The sequence below is a fragment of the Aotus nancymaae genome, unplaced genomic scaffold, assembly GCF_030222135.1.
Source record: "Aotus nancymaae isolate 86718 unplaced genomic scaffold, 86718_ANA_hifiasm-v0.15.2.pri h1tg000006l, whole genome shotgun sequence".
In the NCBI taxonomy this organism is placed as follows: domain Eukaryota; kingdom Metazoa; phylum Chordata; class Mammalia; order Primates; family Aotidae; genus Aotus; species Aotus nancymaae.
The window spans coordinates 25980625-26004195 of NW_026988417.1; positions in this window are offsets into that span (position 1 = coordinate 25980625).

Genomic DNA, 23571 nt, shown 5'->3' on the forward strand with positions numbered 1-23571 from the left:
TGATCTCATATTGAGGGTTGGGAATTCCAAAGAGGTAGGGGGGAATGGTTTATTAAGGAGAGGAATTTGGAGATGAGGGAGGTGGGGGGCAAATTAGGTCAGATTAAGGGAAAAAAGTTTTTAGGTAATTGATGCCTGCAGAGTAAGTTCTGATAAGGAGTAGAATAAACGGGGATGTGTTGATGAGCCATCCCCTCAGAGGTGACTGAGCAATAAACTCTACTGCTGTGGTCTAGATCATTTATCTCTGGGGAGGGGTACCTACTGGCTCAGGAAGCCTGATATGGTCTAATTAAAGTCAGTTGCTTCTTAGCAGGAGTTATGGTAGTCTCTGCTCTATTACTATGGTAGTTTGGTGACTCACCTATTTTTTCTCATCTAGTGAATTTGGTTCTCCTCTCGTCCTCTTCTGACTTCTGCCTATTTATTGTTTCTACTTACTCCTGGCATGGGGAGGGATTATTTTAATTACTCAGACAAAATAATTCCTCCTTTGTAAGTGGAATCACTGCAAAGTTTTCTTGAAATATAAAGCAACAAATTATTTTTGATATACAACTTAATTTGCACCCATAACACATTCATGATACTCCACCAAAGAACTGGTGATGGACTGATCCATGGGAGGTTTAGGTGGGGAGAGTGCACTGGAAAGACAGAGGAGAGATGGAGAGAGAGTCATACTATTTTTTATGTTGATGGACTTCCTCCCCTAGTGTAGGAGAAAATTAGATGAATGAGTATTTGTGAGAGCCTAATGAAAATGGAAAGAACTGAATACATGTCTGGAAAGAAAGATTTGGGTCTGAGGATGGCAAATAGAACTTCACCCTGAGAGTGGTCCCCAACTCTGTCAGAGGTCTGAATAATGCCAGACTGGTGGCCTGTAGGGGATCAGTCAGGGTTGTGGGAAAAATTATAGAAAAACACAAACCTTCTTGGAAGGCAGAAAGGTTTTGCAAAAGCCTCAGGAGAGTTGTGGCTGAAGGCAGCCTAATCCTGTTACCTTGAGCTAATAGCAAAGAGCAGATAACAAGGGAATGTAGAGGAGTTTATCTAAATAGCTTGTTTACCTATTTGCCTGGAAACCAACCTTTGATCATCCATGGGCATGACTGTTCTCTACTCAAGGGATCAGCAAGGTTAATTACCCACAAATGGTGTTTACTCAGGACCTTTGTCATTAAACCTGTACTTATTAAATATGAGGGTCACCAACTTTGGGGGCCACAGCACTTCCCTCGGGGTCAGTAAGCTGCAAGCCCTCCAGCCCTGCAACCAGGCAAAAAACCTGTGTTTGCCTACATCTTTCATCCATCATTCGGCCCAAGTCTGCCAGCCAGACTTGACAGTAGCCAAACACAGAAATGTTGTAATGGAGCACTGTATGAGCAATAGAAACTATAATCTTCTCAACAGAAGGCCAACCTAGTGTTTCAGCCCTAAGACAACGTCTGTGGCCTCAACCAGAGAATAGGAACAACACCTTGCTTCACCTTCCAGACTTCTCTTACCAATATAAATACTCAACCACTATGTGAGGACACCTCCCAGATTCTCAGGTCTTTCTCCACTCCTAAGTAACCAGCAGACACCTATTCCATGTGAGGGAGGTAGTTGAAAGGGAAGGGGAGAGTTTCTATATCCATGCTTTGTAGAGAACTATGCCTGTTAGTAGCACCTGGACTGAAGACAAAAGGAATAGTCACTATTGTTGCAAATAAATATTTTCATATTTTTTGTTTAGCTTCTACCAGGCACAGACTTGAATTCCAGCTCCACTATTTGCTAGCCATGTGACCTTGGTAATATTACCTAACCGGTAAGCTTTGATTTCTTCATCTATAAAATGTAAATCAGTACAAAATAGGGCTGGTTACTCTAAAGATTAAATGAGATAATGCATATAGAATATTTAATACTGAACACTTCACTAAGAAAAAGAGAATCCATTCTTATCATCAAGGGACATGCAATTAATAGGTATGTATTCAAATAATGCACAAAATGGCAGAGCACTTCTGATGGGTCTTATTGATCTGAACCTGCCATTTTGAGAGTTTCATGATCAATAAATCTGGGAGGTCAGGCATGGAGACTCATATCTGTAATCCCAACACTTTGAGAGGCTGAGGCAGGAGGGTTGCTTGAGCCCAGAAGTTCAAGGCTGTAATGAGCCATAACCATGCCACTGCACTCCAGCCTGGGTGACAGAGTGAGACTCTATCTCAGTCAATCTATCAATAAAAAATAAATAAATGTTTTATACTGTATTTTCCTCATGTAGATTTATACTGCACATTAGTCCATTATAGACTCTGAAAATTCCTGCAATAAATAACCTGAATAACTATTTAACCCACAGTTTCTCAACATCACATATACACAAACTATTAATATCTTACAGAGATAGTCTTCCTCAAAATGCCATTTGAATAGGTTTCCATTTCTGTCTGAGATGGACTGAATGTTTGTGCCTCACTCCCAAAAGTCATATGTTAAAGCCCTAACCTCCAAAGTGATGGTGTAGAAAGCAGGGCCTTTGAGAGGTAATCAAGTCACCAAGGTAGAGCCACCATGATGGAATTTGTGTCCTTATAAGAAGAGAAAGAGACTAAAGCTCTCTCCCCTCTCACTCTTCTTACACACAAAGAAAAGGTCATGTGAGCCCGTAACAAGATGGCAGCACTATAAAGCAAGACTAAAGGTCTCAGAATAAATTTTACCTTGCCAGCACATTCATCTTGGGCTTCCCAGCCTCCAGAACTGTGAAAAATCAATTTCTGTAGTTTAAGTCACCCTGCTGCTAAATTTTGTTCTAGCAGCCTGAGCTGATTAAGACAATGGAATAACCAAAATCAAATTTTCCCATTTACCCTTTATCTGAAACAAGTCAAAATCTAGACTACAAACTAATAGTTCCCAAGATATAGGACATCAAGCACTAAGGACAATGAGCCTTACAGTTGCCCTAACTTGCTGCCTGTGGAGTTTCCATGATGCAACATAAGAAGGAAGAACCCAGTGGGAACCTGGTATTCTTGCTGAGTTGAAGAGATGGGATTGGGAGTTTCAGGAGGCCAAGATAAGAGTTCACAAGACAGAGTGCCAGAGAGGAGAGAGATGCGCAGAGGGAACTCTAAAGATCTGTAAAAGATCCCCTCAGCTTTTCAGCTGGGAGCTTTTCTCAGAACACGCATGTGAGGAACCTATCCAAGGCTGAAAAATAATTACTCAGAAGGATTAGAGGGAGTAATCTCTTGAGCTCACACAGACCAGGAAGAGTGGCTTTTCTTACCAGCATTCATGGGTAGAATACTCAAAAGGGTTTTGCCTCAGGAGGGAATATTAATTGTAAACTAGATGCTGTTCTGGTCCTACCTAGCAAAGCTTAAAAGCAAGGCTCAAGAGGATTAAATGTCTGTCAAGTAACTTAACTCTGTTTCAGCATAACTGAAGACTATAAGAATACAAATATATCCAGCTCTCAAAGTAAAATATACAATATTTGGCATTTGATAAAAAATTACCAGACATGCTAAGAAGCAGGAAAATTAGACTCATGACAGGAACAAAATTAATAAATCAAAAGAGACTGTAAATGACACAGCTGATAGAATGTATAAACAAGAACATTACTTTTTATAACTTTGTCCTATTTATTAAAGAAGCCAAAGGAAAAATTGGCTATGTTGAGTACAGACATAGAAGATATTAAAAAGCTTCTGTATAAAAACTAGTGTCTAAGATGAAAAAGAACTGCTTATTTTAACATCAGATTAGACATTTTAGAAGAAAAGATTAGTGAATCATGAAGATATTGCAATAAAAACTATCCAAAATGAAATACAGAAAGATAAAAACTAAAAATAAAATAATAAAAAGATAGTCGATTAGATATATGTCACCTTTAAACCACATAATATACTTGTAATTGAAATCGTCAAAGGAAGCAGGGGAAGATATCTCAAAAAGTAATGGCAAAATGTTCTAAATTTGATGAAAAATAAAACTCTCATGTCCAAGAAGATCAAGCCCCAAGCACAAGAAACATGAAGAAAGTTACAAGAAGACACGTGATAATAAATTTGGCTAAAACTAGTTATAAAGAGAAAATCTTAAAAGCAGCCCAGGAAGTTCTACTCCGTAGAGAGGAACGAGATTAAGGACGACAACATATTACAAGCTAGAAAACAGTAGAGCAAGTCTTTAAAGCAATGAAAGAAAAATGTTGTCAATCTAGAATTCTTTATCCAGTGAAGATATCTTTCAAAGATGAATGTGAAATAAAGATTTTTTTTACACGTAACAGTAGCTGAAAGAAATTATTGCCAGAAGACATGCCTCAAAAGAAATGGTAAACAAAGTCCTTCAAGCAGAAGAAAAATGACTCTAAAAGGAAATTTGTATTTACATAAAAGAATGAAGCGCACTAGAAATAATTACCATGTGGGTAAATATAAAGGCTTTTTTTCTTATTATTTAAATCTATTTTAAAAATAAACAATGTAAAACAAAAATAATAAATCATGAGGTTTATATAGAAGTACAAGTACAATGTATGACAATAGTGCAACAAGCAGGATTAGAAATGTAAATATATAGTTTAAGGGTTTTTGTTTCGTTTTGTTTTGTTTGAGACAGGGTCTTGCTCTGGCACCCAGCCTGGAGTGCAGTGATGCAATCTCAGCTCACTCCAGCTTCAACCTCCTCAGCTCAAACAATCCTCCCATTTGAACGTCCCAAGAAGTAGCTGGGACTACAGGTGCCCGCCACCATGCCTGGCTAATTTTTTGTATTTTTTTTGTAGAGACAGTGTTTCGCCATGTTGCCCAGGCTGGTCTCGAACTTCTGAGCTCAAGCAATCCACCCTTCTCAGCCTCCAGAAATGCTGAGATTACAGGCATGAGACACCAAGTCCAGCCATAAGGTTCTTATTCTATATGTATGGTATGATATCACTTGAAGGTAGACTGTGATAAGTTAAATAGGTATATTTTTTAAATCTTCAAACAATCACTAAAATAAAACAACAAAGAGTTACAACTAATAAAGGAGATAAAATGGAATTATAAAAATACGTTTTCAAAAAATGGTATATAAGGAAAGAAGAAACAGATGGAGAAAATAGAAAAATAACAACATAGTAGATTAAAACTCAACCATATCAATAATCACATTAAATTAAAAATCTAAATACAAAAATTTCAAATAAAAAGCAGGCATTGGCTGAGCATGGTGGCTCATGAATGTAATCCCAGCACTTCGGGAGGCCAAGGTTGGTGAATCACAAGGTCAGGAGTTCAAGACTAGCCTGGCCAATATGGTGAAACCCCATCTCTACTAAAAATACAAAAATTGCCTGACGTGGTGGCGGGCACCTGTAGTCCCAGCTACTTGGGAGGCTGAGGCAGGAGAATCGCTTGAACCTAGGAGGCAGAGGTTGCAGTGAGCTGAGATCACACCATTGCACTTCAGTCTAGGTGACAGAGCAGGACTCCTTCTAAAAAAAAAAAAAATGGCAGAGATTGTCAGATTGTATTAAAATAGATGAGACCTAACTATATACTCCCTTCAAGAAACCCCTTTTAATATAAAAGCACAATTAAGTTAAAAGTAAAAGGGCGAAAAAAGATCATGCTACCACTCATCCAAAGTAAGCTGGAGAGATTTCAAAGCAGCAAGCATTATCATGTTAAAGGTGAATTCATCAAGAAGGCATAGTCCTAAACATTTATGCACATAACAGAGTTTCTAAATATGTGGAGAAAAACTGGTAGAAGTGCAAGGAAAAACAGACAAATCTACAATTAGTCAGATTTCAACACCTTTTTATCAATTGTTGGTGGAATAAGTAGGAAAATGTATAGTTCTTATTTCTTCTAGATTTTTCTACATATTCCACCAATAATTGATAAAATTGATCTTTTCTCACCCTTTTACTTTTAACCTAATTGTGCCTTTATATTAAAAGGGATTTCTTGAAAGGAGTATATAGTTAGGTCTTATCTTTTTTAATCCAGTCTGACAATCTCTGCCTTTTAATTGAAATTTGTGCATTTAGATTTTTTATTTAAAGTTATTGATATGATTGAGTTTTAATCTACCATGTTGCTACTTTTCTATTTTCTCCATTTTTTCTCTCCTTTTTATTCCTTTTATAAGTAGAAAAATCTATAGTTCTTATTTCTTCTGGATTTTTCTACTTATTCCACCAATAACTGATAAAAGGGATGTTGAAATCTGACTAATTTTAGATACAAAAGAACAACATTATTAACCAACTACATCTAATTACATTCATAGAACACTCCATCCAACAACAGCAAAATATACATTAATCTCAAGTGCAGACAGAACTTCTATATGTATAGAACATATTTTGTGTCACAAAACAAGTCTCAACCAATTAACAAGAATTCAAGCCATATAAAGTATGAGCTCTGATTACAATGAGTAATATTAGAAATTGATAACAAAGATATCTCGAAAAATCTAGAACTATTGAGGATACTGACAGATTGCTAAATAACCCACAGGTCAAGGAATAAGTCAAAAGGGAAACTCAAAAGTAAAGTATTTTGAACTGAATGAAAATGGGAATGAAACATCAAAATTTTTGAAATTCAGCCAAAGCAGTATTTCCTAGGAAATTTGTACTATAAATGCCTATATTATTATAGAAAAGGGAAAAGATCTCACATCAATGATCTTAGTTTCCATTAAAAAACTAGAAGACATACAAAGGGTCAACAGACATATGAAAAGACACTCAACATCACTAATCATCAGGGAAATGCAAATTAAAACCACAGTAAAATGTCACCTTCTACCTGACAGGTGTCTGTTTTTTTTTAAAAAAAAGATTAGCGTTGGCAACCATGTGGAGAAATTAGAACCCTTGTACACTGTTGGTGGGAATGTAAAATGGTGCAGCTGCTTAGAAAACAGTATGGAGGTTCTTCAAAAAGTTAAAATAGAACTACTATACGATCCAGCTATCTCACTTCTGGGTATTTATCCAAAAGAATTGAAATCAGGATCTCAAGGAGATTTGAACATTCATGTTCACTGCAACATTATTCCTAATAGCCAAGATATGGAAACAATCTAAATGGGTGAAGAGAAGAAAGGTGGTATATGCATTCAATGGAATATTATTCAGCCTTAGAAAAGAAGAAAATCCTGCCATCTATGACATGAGCAGACCTTGAGGACATTACACAACGTGAAATAAGCCAGTCACAGAAGGACAAATACAGCATGATTCCACTTAGGTATCTAAAATAATTAAATTCAGAAGCAGAGTGGCGGTTGCCAGGGAATGGGGGAGGGTGAAATGAAGAGTTGTTTTTCAATTAATATAAAGTTTCAGTTATGCAAGATAAATAAGTTCAAGAGCTCTGCCACACAACATTGTGCTATAATCAACAATACTGTATTATGCACTTAAAATTTTGTTCAAAGGGTATGTCTCATATTAAGTGTTATCACATTTTTTAAACTAGAAAAAAGTGAGAAAAATAAACCCAAAAATAGGTAGGAATAAAGGAAATAATAAAGATCAGAGCAGAAATCAATGAAATAGAAAACAAAAACAATAGTGTCAATAAAACAAAAATTTGGTTCTTCAGTGCAGTCAATTATAATTAGTAAACCTCTATGCAGACTACTAAGGGGGAAAAAAAGAAAAGACAAAGATTACCAGTATCAGAAATGAGAGAGAGAATGTAACTGCAGGAAATGCTATGGACAACTTCATGCCTATGAATTTAACATAAGGTAATTTTAGCCCTCCAACTTTTTTGAATTGTTTTGGCTTTTGTGGATTCTGTGCATCTCTTTATTATGGAGTCTGGCTCCTGGCCAAAAGTCTACATGTGATTTTTCAGGTCCTACTATAGGCAATTACAAAAGCTTTATCTGGCAGGTCTCAAGGGAGGACGCTGACCGCCCCATCAAACTTGGTGCACAGCCAGAGCATTGCAGTCTCTGAAGGGACTTGCAGTCACAGACTCAGGCCCATCTGGCTAACCATGCTTTTACACGTGTCTGCATTCCCCACCTAATTATATATCACGGCTACATGTGCAGGATGTGAGGTTTGTTACATAGGTAAACGTCTGTCATGGTGCACAGATCATCGCATCACCTAGGTTTTAAGCCCAGCATTCATTATCTGTTCTTCCTGATGCTCTCCCTCCCCCATTTCCCACTCCTGACAAGCCCCAGTGTGTGTTGCTCTCCACTATGTGTCCATGTTTTTTCATTGTTCAACTCCCACTTATAGTGAGAACATGCAGTGTTTGGTTTTCTGTTCCTTCATCAGTTTGCTGAGAATAATGGCTTCCAACTCCATCCATGTCTCTTCAAAGGACATGATCTTTTTCCTTTTTTTGGCTGCATAGTATTCCATGGCATATATGTGCCACATTTTCTTTATCCAGTCTATCATTGATGGACATTTAGGTTCATTCCATGTCTTTCCTATTGTAAATAATGCTGCAATGAACATACCCATGAGTTTATCTTTATTATAGAAAGTTATATAGTCCTTTGGGTATACACCCAGTAATTGATTCCTAGGTCAAATGGCATCTCTGCCTCTAGGTCTTTGAGGAATAACCACACTGTCTTCCACAATAGTTGAACTAATTTACACTGCCATCAACAGTGTAAAAGCATTCCTATTTCTCCACAACCTCATCAGCCTCTGTTGTTTTTTAACTTTTTAATAGTCACCATTCTAATGGCATGAAATGGGATCTCATTGTGGTTTTGATTTGCATTTCTATAATTATCAGTGATGTTGAGCTTTATTTCATATGTTTTTTGGCCATATGTATGTCGTCTTTTGAGGAGTATCTGTTCAGGTCCCTTGCCCAGTTTTTAATGGAGTTGTTTGTTTTCTTGTAAATTTGTTTAAGTTTCTTGTAGATTCTGAATACTAGACCTTTGTCAGATGGACAGATTGCAAAAATTTTCTCCCATTCTGTAGAATGTCTGTTTACACTGCTGATAGTTTATTTTGCTGTGCAGAAAGTCTTTAGTTTAATTAGATCCTATTTGTCCATTTTTGCTTTTGTTGCAATTGCTTTTGACATTTTTGTCATGAAATCTTTTCCAATGCTTATGTCCTAAATGGTATTGCCTAGATTTTCTTCTAGAGTTTTCATAGTTTTGGGTTTTACATTTAAGACTTTAATCCATCTTGAGTAAATTTTTATATAAGCTGTAAAGAAGGAGTCCAGTTTCAATTTTCTGCATATGGCTAGCCAGTTTTCCAGCACCATTTATTAAATAGGGAATTCTTTCCCCATTGCTCATTTTTGTCAGGTTTGTCAAAGATCAGATGGTTTGTAGGTGTATGGTTTTATTTCTGAGTTCTCTATTCTGTTTCATTGGTCTATATGTCTGTTCTTGTACCAGTACTATGCAGTTTTGGTTACTGTAGTCTTGTGATATAGTTTGAAGTTGGGTAGCATAATGCCTGTAGGTCTCTTTATTAGGAGCCTTCCACTGGGGCTTTCTGCAGAGGCCTTCCTCAGGTGCCTTTGCCAAGATCTCCTTATCTAGGTGGGCAGAAGGGACACTTCATGCTTTTCTCCACACTAACCCAGTACTCAGTACTTTTTCTCTCCTACCCCTTTCCTTCTCTTGCCTCCTGGTCCCCAGGTCCACAGTACATCAGGAGCCTTTCAGGGGACAGGGCTCCTTTGGCATTGAGACAGTTCCCCACAACTGCACTGATCCACCTGATCCTCAACCAGAGCTGTTTTACAGGGAAAATAAATGAAAGGGAAGTGGCACTATCTCCAGTTTAGCCCTCTTGCTTATACTATCATAGTACAGCAAGAGACTAATGTCTTGACTCTTACTTTCATTTTAGTTTTTTGCCTTAATTATCTATCTGACACCTGGCAGCTCAGCACTCTCTTAGCTCAGCTTTTGACACGTGATTATAGAAGCAGTTTGACAATGTCTACAAGAAAGTCTAAACAGTTTAACAATACTGAATCTTCTGATCCATGAACATGGTATATCTCTCTATTTAAGTCTTTTTCCATTTCACCTAGCAACGTTGTCGTGGTATATCTATGCATTTGTTGTCAGTGTACTGGTCTTGAACATCCCTTGTCAGAGTTTTCCCTAGGTTTCATATTTTTTATGCTATTATAAGTGTTGTTATTTAATTTTGATTTTGGATTGTTACTAATACATAGAAATGCAATTGATTTTTTATATTGATCTTATAACCAGAAATCTTGATAAACTTATTAGTTCTAGTAGCTTTTTTTTGTAATTATCTAATATTTTCTAATAATATTGTCTGTTAATAAAGACAGTTTTACTGCTTCTTTTCCAATATCAATGCCTTTTTTTCTTCTCTTTTTGCATTGCTAAAAGTTCCAAGAAAACATTGAGTAGATGTTGTAAGAGTGACATCCCTCACAAGTTCTTAATCTAAGAATGAAAACACTCATTCTTTCTCCATTACATCTGAGCAGCAGGCTGTTCAACCTTTTTTAAGGTTAAGGAATTTCCTTTCTATTTCAAGTTTGCTGAGGGTTTTTATTAGCAACTGATGTTGAATTTTGTAAAAATGACTTTTCTGTATCCATTGAGATAACCATATAAGTTTTCTCTTTTAGTGTGTTATTATTGTGAACTGGTAAATCACATTTGAATAATTTAGGACAGTACTCTTATGGTTTGAATGCTCGTACTCTCCAAAACTCATGTAGAGATTTAATTGCCAGACCAGGTGTAGTGTCCTATGCCTATAATCCCAGCACCTTTGGAGGCTAAGGCAGGAGATACACTTGAGCCCGGGAGTTTGAGACCAGCTGGGCAACATAGTGAGTCCCTGTCTCTACAAAAATTTTTAAAAAGTTAACCAGACATAGTTGCACACGCCTATGGTCCTAGCTACTCAGGAGGCTAAGGTGGGAAGATCACTTGAGTCCAGGAATTGGAGGCTGCAGTGAGCTGTGATTGTGTTACCACACTCCAGCCTGGGCAACAGAGTCAGCCTCTGTCTCAAAAGAAAGAAATAAAGAAATTTAATTGTCAATATAATGGTATGGGAGGTGGGAACTTTAAGAGGTGATTAAGCTGTGAGGGCTCCAGCTTCATGTGTAGGTTTATTGCCTTACTAAAAGGGCTTTTGGGGTGAGCACTCTTTGCCCTTCCACCATCAGATGACGCAGCAAAAAGGTCCTCTCCAAATGCCAGCACCTTGATATTGGATTTCCCAGCCTCCAGAACTGTCACCATCAGATGATACAGCAAAAAGCTCCTCTTCAAATGCCAGCACCTTGATATTGGGTTTCCCGTCCTCCAGAACTATAAATTTCTGTTCTTTATAAATTACCCAGTATCAGGTATTCTGTTATAGTAGAACAACATGGACTAAGACAAGTACATACAGGAAAGTCAGGATTTGCTTCATCCTGACAATTAAATGGAAAGCCCTTTATTTGTCAGTTTTCAAGGCAATGAGTTGGTTTCTTATTCTTCAAAGGTAGTCAGTTTTTTTTAAATATCATTGTGAACTCATGTATTTAAACATGATATGTTATGGGTTTCATTCCAGTGCAGTTTTTATCCTTGCTGAGGTTCGAGTTTCTCAATCTTCAGTCAGTGACAGCCACTTCAAGGAGTAAAGTTTTTTTGATATAACTCTAGTCATCACTGAAAGCTTACTTGCCATCTGGTATAACAAGATGTTCCAAGTTTATCTTATACACTTTCTATCCGAAACCCGAAATTAGTCAATTCTCGAAGAAGCCATGATGTCTTTTAGTAGTAAACAATATTTTAAGGCCACAATCTGATTGTTAGGGCTAATCGTTGCTAGCAGGTTGGTCATTGTTACTCTAAGTAATTTCAAGTGCTCTAAGTAATTTCAAATTCAAGTACAGACTTTGTGTTTTTACTTAAGTGCTTATATGTGTGTGTGTGTATAAATTTTTCTCCATATTAATAATCATATTTTTCAAGAATATAAGAGGTGATGGGATAAAATATCTATAATCATTTATTTGCTTTATCCAACAATTCACATATAATATTCTTAAGATAACAAAACTCACCCCAACAGAAGAGTTTGTAAATGTCTGTGTCATATGTTCTTCTCATTTTTGCACTGTCTACATTGTCAAAGCCTACAGCCAGAGCAGACTCTATCCTAGTCCGTTTAACTCTTTAGTCTTAGTTCTACAAGTAATTATATTGAATACCCACCATCAGTACTTATGTCAATGTCATCCTGGTCATCTTGGTTGTCTGAAGCTTGTTTTCTATTTAGATACCTAAAGAAAGGCTCAGCTCATGGAAGAACAATAATCTCTTAAGTCTATATGTTGATAACAGCTTGTATGCACTCTTTTTCTTAAAAGTAAGCTTAGTTACATATAAGATCCTTGGCTCACATTTTCTTTCCTTGTGTATCTTAAATATGTTGTTCTGTTTTTCTTTGGCTTAAAATTACATGGTCATCTAATTTTCTTTCCCTTATAAATCACTTGCTGTTTTTGCCTAGATTTTCTAAGAATACTTTTTCTTTAAGCCAAGTAATAACTAAAATATATCTTTCTGTTTGTTGTTTTGTGTTCATATTTTAAGGTTTATTGTGTGCTGTTTCAATATATAATTTCAAATCTTTTTTTTAATTTCAAGAATGTTTTATTGAATTATAGTTTGTAGAACTCTAGTTGTAGAATGTATTTTATTTCCTTGTTTTGGTGTTATCAGGAAATGCTGTAATAGGCCACTTTATAACTTTACATATCTCTATTAAGCATTCTTACTCCTCCTTTCTTTCTTTTTGAGATGAAGTTTTGTTCTTGTCGCCCAAGCTGGAGTGCAATGGCGTGATCTCAGCTCACTGCAACCTCTGCCTCCTGGGTTCAGGCAATTCTCCTGCCTCAGACTTCTGAGTAGCTGGGATTACAGGTGCCTGCCACCACACCTGGCTAATTTTTGTATTTTTAGTAGTTTCATCATAATGGTCAGGCTGGTCTCTAACTCCTGACCTAAGGTGAACCGTGTGCCTCGGCTTTCCAAAGTGGCATCTGGCTTTTTTTTTTTGGCAGAGTCTCTCTCTGTCCCTCAGGCTGGAGTGCAGTGGCAGAATCTCGGCTCACTGTAACCTCTGCCTCCCGGGTTCAGGTGATTCTTGTGTCTCAGCCTCCCAAGTAGCTGGGATTGCTGAGATTACAGGTGTGTACCACCACAACTGGCTAATATTTGTATTTTTTTAATAGAGACAGGGTTTTGTCATGTTGGCCAGGCTGATTTTTAACTCCTGGCCTCAAGTGATCCACCAGCCTCGGCCTCCCAAGTGCTGGGATTAGAGGCCTGAGCCCCTGCTCTTGGCATCTTACCCCTATTTTTAAATTGAGGACACTGATAATCAGAAAGATTTTGTGTCTGGGCATGGTGGCTCATGCCTATAATCTCAGCATTTGAGGATCACTGGAGCCCAGAAGTTCGAGACTAGCTTGGGAAACATAATGAGACCCTGTCTCTACAAAAAATTAACAGGGCATGGTTGTACATGCGTGTGGTCCAAGCTACTAAGTAGGCTGAGGTGTGGGGATTGCTTGAACCCACAAGGTTGAGGCTGCAGTTGCGCCACTGCACTCCAGCCTGGGCAACAGAGCAAGGCCCTATAAGGAAAAAAGAGAGAGAGAGAGAGAGAGATGGGGTGGGGGCTGCAGGGAGAGAAGAAGAGGGGAGGGGAAGGGAGGGGAAAGGAAAAGAAAGATTAATGTAATTTATTCAAGATTCCATGGGTGGTAGGGGGAGAACCAGAACCAAGGTCTGCTCAACTGTGAATCCTGAGGTCTTTTTTCCATATCCTGCTGCCTGGGTCCTTTTTTCTGTGTTTATTTCACTGCCTTTCCTTCAGATGATCACTCTCATATGACTTAAGTCTTGCTTCTAAAAATCTAGCCCTTAGACCAGCATCATTGGCATTACCAGAAACCCCATTAGAACTGAAGAATCTCAGTTACTCCAATCCTACTGAATGAGATTCCGAATTTTTGTAAGATCTCCAGGTTATTTCAATATCCTTTACAATTTAAGAAACACTGGTCTAGAGAAAGATCTAAGGGTATTTTAGGCTATGGTTCTCAAACTTTATGGCATACTGATATCTCTTGGAATCATTTTTAAGTCCTGATACCCAGGCCACAACCCTTATCAATTAAATCAAATCAGAATGTCTGGGGATGGAGTCTAGCACATGTTAAAACTCCCCAAGTGATCCAAAGTCTAGCCACATTTGAGAGCTAGGTCTTAAAACAATACTGTTAGTCCTCCGTGTTCCTAAGAATAATGGGAGCTTCTCATATTCACATGCTGATTCAGTAGATCTAGTGTGGGGCCTGAGATTCTGTATTTCTCACAAGTTCTCGAATGGTAGTTTCTGCAGCTCCAAAGAGTTTCTAGAGTAAAATGAAACTACCAAGAGCCTCCTTCAACAATATCAACAAACACAAATAGTATCTAATCAAGGAAAGCTTCTCTACGGCACAGTCTTGGCCTTCTAACCCCATCTGAGAGCAAAAAAGGAACTCTGGTAGAAGGGGTGGAGGTGCTTACAAGGCTCTCTGGGTTACTTCACACCTGGTGCTGGGCAGACCCACCTAGGTGTGCCAGACAGCTAGGATCAGGCTCCTGCTTGCAGCCCCAAGGCAAGAGTTCTTACAAACACACACATTTTTCTCATCGCCTGTGCCTTCCCATCTGTCTACCTTTTTTTCCCCATCCTTCTCTTTCTTTTCCTGAGTTACTGTTTCCAGGCTCCCCAGCAGCACCTGGAGCACTCGCTTGGTCTACTACGTGCTTACTTGGGTTTTGGACTAAGTCAAAACTGCAAAGTCTCAGGTCATAACACAGAGGAACTTAAGCCGGTGGAACAAGAAGGGCCCTGGGGATGAGTACCTAATAGATACGGCATGATGGAACTTGATTTGTTTTTCATCACAGCTCCATTCATGACACACAAGATGTGGTCTGATGACTGCAGCTTGGCAGGACTTAACGTGCACTGTTCTCACTCCAGCTTATAATCTACATATATTTCCCTTGGCAAGACCCAAGCAACTGTCATCAGCAGGTTGTGTGGGACTTGCCGAGTGTGGTGGCAGGTCCACGCTGGGTTCGGCTGTAACCCAGAGTTTTGACTCATCCCCTGGCCTGTGGCGGAGTGGGAAATCTTGCTGGTATAGTTAGGTAACGGCTGCCCTGTGGATGTGCCAGGGCCAAGGAATCTCCAACAGCTTTAGCTGGCCATTTCTGAGACGGTGAAACACTTACCCAGAATTCCACTGGGCCAAAAGTTAACCTCTACAGAAAAACAAACTAATTCACTGTCTCTAGGTTTGATAAGAAAGAACAGAAAGGGAAGGGAAAAACTGAGACCTTAGAATATTCAACATGAAGGCAGCCAACTAGAGGATTCTTAAAATCTCAGTTTCTAAATTGGGATTGTCCCACATTTATTTGGGGCTTATTCAATGACATTTTCCTAAGCACTACTTAACAAGGCATATGCCAGATAAAACTGGTTGTCAGAACATAACCTTTTACCCTCTGGAATAACACTTTTCCCCCAGATTCTTGAGACTCTCTTTAATTTTCTGCCAGTTTCCAGCCATTTAAGGAAAACCAATCTGGGGCCTGAAAGAGGTAATGCGGCTCAGAGAACGAGCAGGTTTCTCCTCCCTGCTAACAGCATCAGTTGATAATTAGTCCTCATTGTTTCCCAAAGGACAGTCAAGGAAAAGCTTCATTTCCCATATGAGGTGGCTCAACAAACTGCCCAAGACTACTGCCCCCGCTAGCAAGTGGCCAGGGACCCACAGTGCAATCTGCTCAACCCTCGGGACAGGCCTCTATTCTCCCACGACTGGTCTAAGTAGACTTCAGTTCCTCTCTTTACTTTTCCCAGCCTTGTAACATCTCCCATGAGATTACTATTTCTACGTAGGCTTTTGAGGGCTGAAACGAGAGAAGAAATTTCCTGGCCCTTAAGTGAGTCATTGGCCTAGTAAAACTTCACCGAAGGGGAGCTTCCTAGCCAATAGGGGACAAGGGAGGCAGCTGGCATCTCTGGAGGGAACTTCCTGGCGTGTGAACATCTGCATCTATGAGACTGGAAGGCCCAGTGGCTACACAGGCCCTCTGGCAGCCTCAGGCATCAAAAAAATTAGATAAATACCTCGGGCCTCTAGGATCCAGGTCTTGAACTACCTGCCTTGGAAAGCCCCAGAGTTGAGGTTCCTGCTCTCACTCACTGGTTTTCAGTGTGGTCCCTGGGAAGCAGCATCAGCATCACCCGAGGAGATGTTAGAAATAAATAATTCTCAGATACCATCCCAGACCTACTGAGTCAGAGTTTCTGGTGCTGGGATACAGAATTCTGTGTTTCAGCAGCTCTCTAGGTGATTCTGGTGCAAGTGCAAGTTTGATGACCATTGCTCTTGTCAAATCATTATTTGTTGAGCCCCTTTAAATCAGGTTGAATTGGGGTTCTCTACAGGTAAGGGAGGCTGGGTAACAAAGTGAGCCTTTCAAGTCAGGTTGCCTGGTTCTCTGCAACTTCTTAGCGATGTGTCCTTGGATGCCAGTTCTCTCACCTCTAAGATGGGGGAAATAAAACCTCTTCTACTGGGAGGTCGTGTGTGTCTGGCCTGTATAGTTTCTGTCTTTTTGCCACCCCAATCTATCTAAAAGGAAATTTACAGAACAGGACCTACTGTTCCTAGGGTAAAAATCTGCAAGACAAGGAATGGCCACATGCAGAATGCTGACGTTAATACCTTTTTAATTAAGATTTTAAATAGTTCTAGGTTTAAATGAGTTTGCTTCAGCCTTTAAGTCCTGAGGATAATGGTATTTTTAGCAGAAATATGTTTTCCCATGCTGACTTACATCCAAATAGCTTCAAAGATTAGATTACAACTTGACTCAAAAGTGAAAAGTCACTTGTACTTAAGTTTCCTTTGTTTTCTTTTTAAGAGAGAGAGGAAGAATAGGTCATGTAAGGTTGATTTTTTTTTTGTGATTCAGGATTAGGTAAAATTTTTAAAAACTAATGAAAATGATTTGAGCATTTTAATTCTTTTCTCCTAAGGCAGAAATTTTTTACTCGCTTCCGTGTTACATTGCTTTTTTCTTATAAAAATATACTTTTTATAGCAGAAATTTTTGAAAATACAGAGAAACATGAAGAGGAAAGCAAGCACCCATATCCTACTGCCCAGGTAATTGCTGTGAATGATTTAGTCTGTTTCTTTGTGGCTTTTTTTCCTGATCATATTACAATGATTGATATTAAGGCATATTTAAGATGTTTTAATGGGATCACACTCTTTTATCACCCTGCAGACGCAGGATGGAATCCTCCCAACAGATGTCAAAAGTGATGACGTCACACATACGTATCAAGAGGGTACAGAAAGGTTTGTTATGTAATGAGGCTTTCTAGAAGGAGCAGAGTAGGAACCTAAGGAAGTCCAAAGCAGCTTGAGAAAGCAGGGAAAGGAGACTAGCTTGGGGTTTTTATGGCAGTTGAGAGTGTGGGGCTGAGTGGAGGGCTCCTGCACACAGACTGCACATTTCATGGGTTGAACTTCTCACTGGCGCGCTGGGGCTTGCTTATCAGCTTGTCCAGATGTGGAACCAAAAGGAAAGGGCAGGCGTGGGGCTTGAAAGTTTTCAGCAGCCAAACGTCAAAACTGGAATTAGACTCTTAATTACGTGTAGTTTTGCATCTTTGTCTTAAATTTAGCATTGTACATTCTGTGCTTAAGAGACAAAGCTTAAATGATAGCTTTACTGTCAGACTAGATTGCTTTTGACATTGGCATCTTGTGGCTATGCCAGTGTTCCTTGTAACCATTTATTTATTCATATTCTAAGAAAAGGATGTATGGATTAAAAACAACATTGACTTTTTTTAATAAAACAAACTAAAGAGTGTGGAATAAGAAAATATAGCATACTATATATCCCAAAAACAACGTATCCAAAAATTTTCCTCGGTGGGGGGGGGGAAAACAGCTTGCTCAGGAAAGAGAATACAGATCGTTTTCTCTTTGCAAGTGTATTTGAATTTTTTGTGATCACACATGACTCTTAATTTACTGCAAAATATGACTGCAGAATGTGTGAGTCATGTATCTAATCTGCTTTTAAATATTGATCCTAAAGAACGTAGGTACTTATAATCCTATACAATCCACAGTTGGAGTCCACACCTTGTGACAACAAAAGGCAACTCAACTCAGCTTCAAGCACGGATCATAACTAACTGCGGGGCTATTTTTTCCATCTGTAATAAAGAATGTTCCAGCATCTTTAATGACCGAAGATAATCCTCTGTCGTCATCTTGAGCATCTAGGTTATAAAAATATATACACTGCTTTGAAGAAAGGTTCTGGTCTACTGGTGTCAAGTGAAGGTCAGATTATGGAAAACTGGCATTGTTACAGCAAGAAATGAAGCCGGCTCATGTTTTCTCTTGGTATTTTCAATAAAGTATCTTGTAGTTTCCAACTTGAAGATTTAACTAAAGGCATGAGGAGTGGTTAATTCTAAATGCTCACCACTGACAATGACTTGCCATATGTAAGACAAACACCTATTGAAATGCATGAGGGAAAATGTTTGGTTTCAGGTTGAAGGTCTCCTGAAAACGTTTTGAGCATTCAAACATTTTGAACAGAATAATCAGAACAATTTAGAATGTCTTATTGCAAGATAAAAAGCACATTAAAAAAAAAAAGCTATTTGGTAGAAATATTAGCATTCCTATTTTTCCACTTTTATGCAAAACAGCTTGTCATCTCTGAGAAATAAAGGGGGTATGCTTTTTGAACTGAAGTGTAAAGACGGCAATAGAGTGTCAAAATAATAGCTAGATGGGGGAGACTGAAGACAGGAGGGTGGGGGTGGGGAGGAACCAACTGAGAAGAAATACTCTTCGTGGTTTTGAACTGGGAGAGATGGGTGCTGCTTCTACTTCCACTACAACGCGTGGCAACCATGCATCTTAGGCCACCACGCATCTTAGGGGATATAGAAGCAGCACCCAAGTATGTCCTCCACATTCAAAACATTGGGAATGTTTCGGAGGTGCCTGTGGTGGTTGCCATCTCCAGAGCTCCCCCTTCAAGTTTCCATCTTGGTCACCAGGGGACCAGGTCAGAGTTGAATTTACACTCCATCCTCCTGGGAGCCCTGTATGCTGATCTTGTTGAGATTTTTGGCCACTCAATGGCTGTGGCTTCAAATTGCCTCTCCAGTTTTTCACCCTCAGTAAAAAATTCTTCATCCTTCCCAGGCTTACAAAACAACCTGAATGAACTTGTTCACTTTAAGGTAGGGGTAGAGAAACTGTGCAGGCTGAGACAAAGGCTATGGTGACTGACGGCATTAGAGCAAGGGCTACCCAGAATCCCAGGAGATTCCACTGGGCTTCTACCAAGTGGGTCTCTTAGAAAAGAATCTTGGAGACTGGATCTTTTCTACCATCTCTTTGTTCCATAAGTCCAGTATTAAGAAGGCAGTGAGAGGTTAAAGATTGTTGTGTCAGCCTCTTATCTCTCAGGCCCGTGGCCATCTTGTGACTGCCCAAGGCACTTGGCAGGAGCCCTGGAGCCCAATCTCAGATCTTAGGCTATGGCTAGCCTCATCATCACCTTTCTTCAGGCTGCCAGTGTATGCTGGGCTGGTGAAACACTGAGCAATCCACCCAATTGCCCATCAGAAACCTTTGTTATGGACACTCCCAAATCTTCTCACAGTTTCTTCTCACTGTTGACACACCAAAAAGACGTTTCCAAGACTATCATCTACTTCTGCTTTCCTCCGCCTACCAAGCTCCCGAGGCCTCCAGTGACAACGTGTTTCAGTATCCTTATATCGCTTGGAAAGCAGGTTCATGTTCTAATACTAAGCACTTTCTAAATTGATGAGAAGAGAAGTAGTTCTCTGCCTTGGGGAGCATTAGCTAATAATTTTTAGATAATTAAACACTGCCATGATATACATTCATACCAAATCTTAGCTTATATGACCCTCCAATTTCAAAGAGTGAGTTTTGACCATAAAATAATGGTAACAAAAATGACAATTCATTTAATACTCACTTGGTGCCACATGCCATGCTAGACAATGGGCCTAGGTCCTCCCTGGTTCTCCCAGCACCAAAGAAACCACGTCACACGTGTTAAAACTGAGGTTTGGAGTAGTCAGGGGACAGGCCTCTATCACACAGCCATTTGAAATGTTAGAAGCCATTTGAAATCCAGGTCTTTTTATCTCCCCACCCACTCCAGCTATTATTTTGACATGGCATTAGTAATTTTTAAAATCCAGTTCAAAAGTTCCTCTGCGATGACAAGTTCAATAACGGGAATAAACAATCCTAACATTTCTCCCAAATAGTTGCTGCTGCTGCTTTTTCAAATAAAACTTTTTAAAAATTAAATAAAGTAAGATAGACCTTGCCGAACTATGTAAGGGACTTCAGAGAACAAAATGGCACCGAAGAACTGTAAGAACACAGCGTTGTTTTGGCAGGATGAAGTCCAACAATGTACACAGAAAAAAAAACCCCATGTCTGTTGCATAGTTAGCAGTGTCACATGTTAACTATGACTACAATAACAATGATGACCATGATGATGATGATGTTGACAGAGTTATTGCTCTCAAGAAGTTCTCGGTCTAATGGAGGAAGTATTCAGGTAAACAAAAGATCACAGTACAGTGTGGTAAAAATAATGCACAAAGTGTGGCCAGGACTAGAGAGAGGAGAACTCGGTCTAGACGGCAGATGTGTGGGTGGGGACCACGGCATTGCATGCACCACAGACGTACCCTGTGTGTGTGTAGAGATGACTGCAGATACAACTGCTTGTCTGTTCATCTCTGTGAACAGGAACAGATTTGGGTTCAGACAACTGCTGCTTCTATCATTCCTTTCCTTTGTGCCACACAGCACCAGGCTCTTTAGGAGCTTTCTACAAATACCATTTGGGATGCTGTTGGAGAGTATTTTGGATTTGTATTCCACTCACCAGAGATTTCCGTTGTAATATACAGGAGCAGGCAGGCAGAATGGAAAGAAAAGAATAATGGTTTCTTAGGAAACTGAACACTATGTTTCCTGTGATTACAATCTCAAGGCTAAAGCTCCACACTCACTACAGGGTTTGCTTGACATCAGTGTGTCCCTGTCACACGGTTTTGAAAGAGTTTGAAATTAGGTTTTCTTTGGGTTCCAGGAGGCACTGGCTCAGAACTTTGGCAAAAGACCCTTCATCTGCTGACATTTCTTGAATGGCTTCATTTAAGCCTGGCCACCTGAAGACATTGCCTCTTGCTCCTGGGACATGGCTGCCCATAAAAGCAGAGTGAGTGCTCAGTCATTAGCCAGTTGTCAGTGAGCATCCAATGTTGCCAAAGTGCTGGGCTAGGCTTTCCTAGTTCTTAGAGCTTCCAGTGTAGTTGAAGAAGCAGTGCCTACACTAGACAGGAGAAGTGCTTCACTGGCCGACACTGGGGGTGGCGCGGCAAACACTGAGCGCCACAGCACTTTGAAGGAGGGCGAGAGCTGTCTTGCCGCGAGGAGGTTTTTGGGGAGGGCAAGTAAACAGGTAGATGGTCGGTTGAAAGGATGGTAGCATGAACAGGTGGGTGGGTAGATGGATGGATGGATGGATGGCAGGCAGATGGGTGGCTGCGTGGCCGGATGATGAAGGGGTGGGTGGGTGGGTGCATAAGCGCAGCAGCATTACACAGTATCTGAAGTCAATTAGGTAAGAGTTGCTGTTCTGCCATTTACTAGCTACATGACCTCAGGAGATTTAATTAACCCCTTCAAACATCATCTCCTCACTTATAAAATAGCAGTGATAATACTTGCCTTGCAAGCTTGTTGAGGAAATTGAATGTGATAAGGCTTGTGAAGGACTTGACGTGTGGTAGACACACAATAAAGAGGAGTTAGGTTTGTTTTTTGGTTTTTGAGACAAAATCTAACTATGTAGCCCAGGCTGGTGTGCAGTGGTGCAATCTCGGTTCACTGAAACCTCCACATCCTGGGCTCAAGAGATTCTCATGCCTCAGTCTCCCAAGCAGCTAGGACTACAGGATTACAGGTGCACACCTCCACGCCCTGCTAAATTTTTGTATTTTAGTAGAGATAGAGTTTCACCACATTGCCCAGGGTGGTCTCAAACTCCTAAGCTCCGGCAATCCACCCACCTCAGCCTTCCAAAGTGCCAGGATTATAGGCGTGAGCCACTGCACCTGGCCAGAACTAGGTTTATTAATAGGAGTAATGGTCTAGAAAAGCTTTCAGGTGGACGTGGGATTAGGGCCAGGCCTGAACAAAGGACTGGTTTGAGATGGATGGAAGGGAGGAAAAGGGCGGTCTCTGACGGAAGAGCAGCACTACGAGAGAGTGTACCTGGAAAGGCTGGAGTTGTATCTGGTGTCACTGAGGGGGCTACCAGAGCCACAGGTTCATGGGGCTGGAGAAGCAGATTGATGCCTGAGTTTAGGGGACTTGACATGCTATTCACGTCAAGTCATGAGATCTGGCTTTTCCCCGGAGATTCGTGGGGATTACTGAAGGTTCGGAAGGAAGTAGGAACGTTCCCTCTGGACCCCCTTTCCTCTGAGCCTGACCTTGACAACATCCGGGCTTCCTGCGAACTTGGAAGCTCCTGGTTTCTTACAGTATTTATAGTTCTCCTTACCTTTTACAAGTAGCTGTGGACTTCCTGTGCCCAGGACAGCGCCAGGACTCTGGCAGCCAGCACTCTCCTCCCTCCCCAGGGAGCAGCTGAAAGACTGCTGCCTACAGAAATTCTCAGCTGACAGTTAAGAAGCAAGTGATTTCTAAAGATTAGATGGTACAAAGGGAAGCAAGTCCCCTTAAACGTCCTTCGTCAAATAAATGCTACCTGTGAATCATAAGAGCAATCTGCTATGACTCACCCTTTCACAAGCCTCTGCAGAGAAGGCCGGCTGCCAGCGGATTTTGAGGGCACGGTTCCAGGTGACTGTGGGCTCCCAGGGGCCCTGGGTTCTGGGGAAGGACTGTGCTTTACCGCCAAGCAAATCACACAGGGAGGCTAACACAGGAACCAAGAGGTGCCTGGAAGGCTTCCTTCCATAGGAGGCAGCAGAGTCAAGGGGAGCGATTCTGTATTGCTTCTGGAAAGCAAGAGCATTAGAGCTGAAAAGTGCCTAGAATCCACCTCTTCTTAATGGGAGGTTCTGGGATACACATCAGGAAGTTTGTAAACTGCAAAATTAGGTGGGTACATGCATTTTGTGCAGAGGACTCATAGTTTTAATCTGACACTTTTGGTTCTAAGATCCTCTATGTCTTGACATCTAAATGCCTCATTTTGCCCATAGAGCATGATTCAGTGATTTGTTCAAAGCCACACCACCAGTGGATAACAGAGAAGAGAGAGGAAACGAAGTCATCAGGGCCCTTTCTCCTGCCCTGGTCCCATGAGAGAACCTCCAAT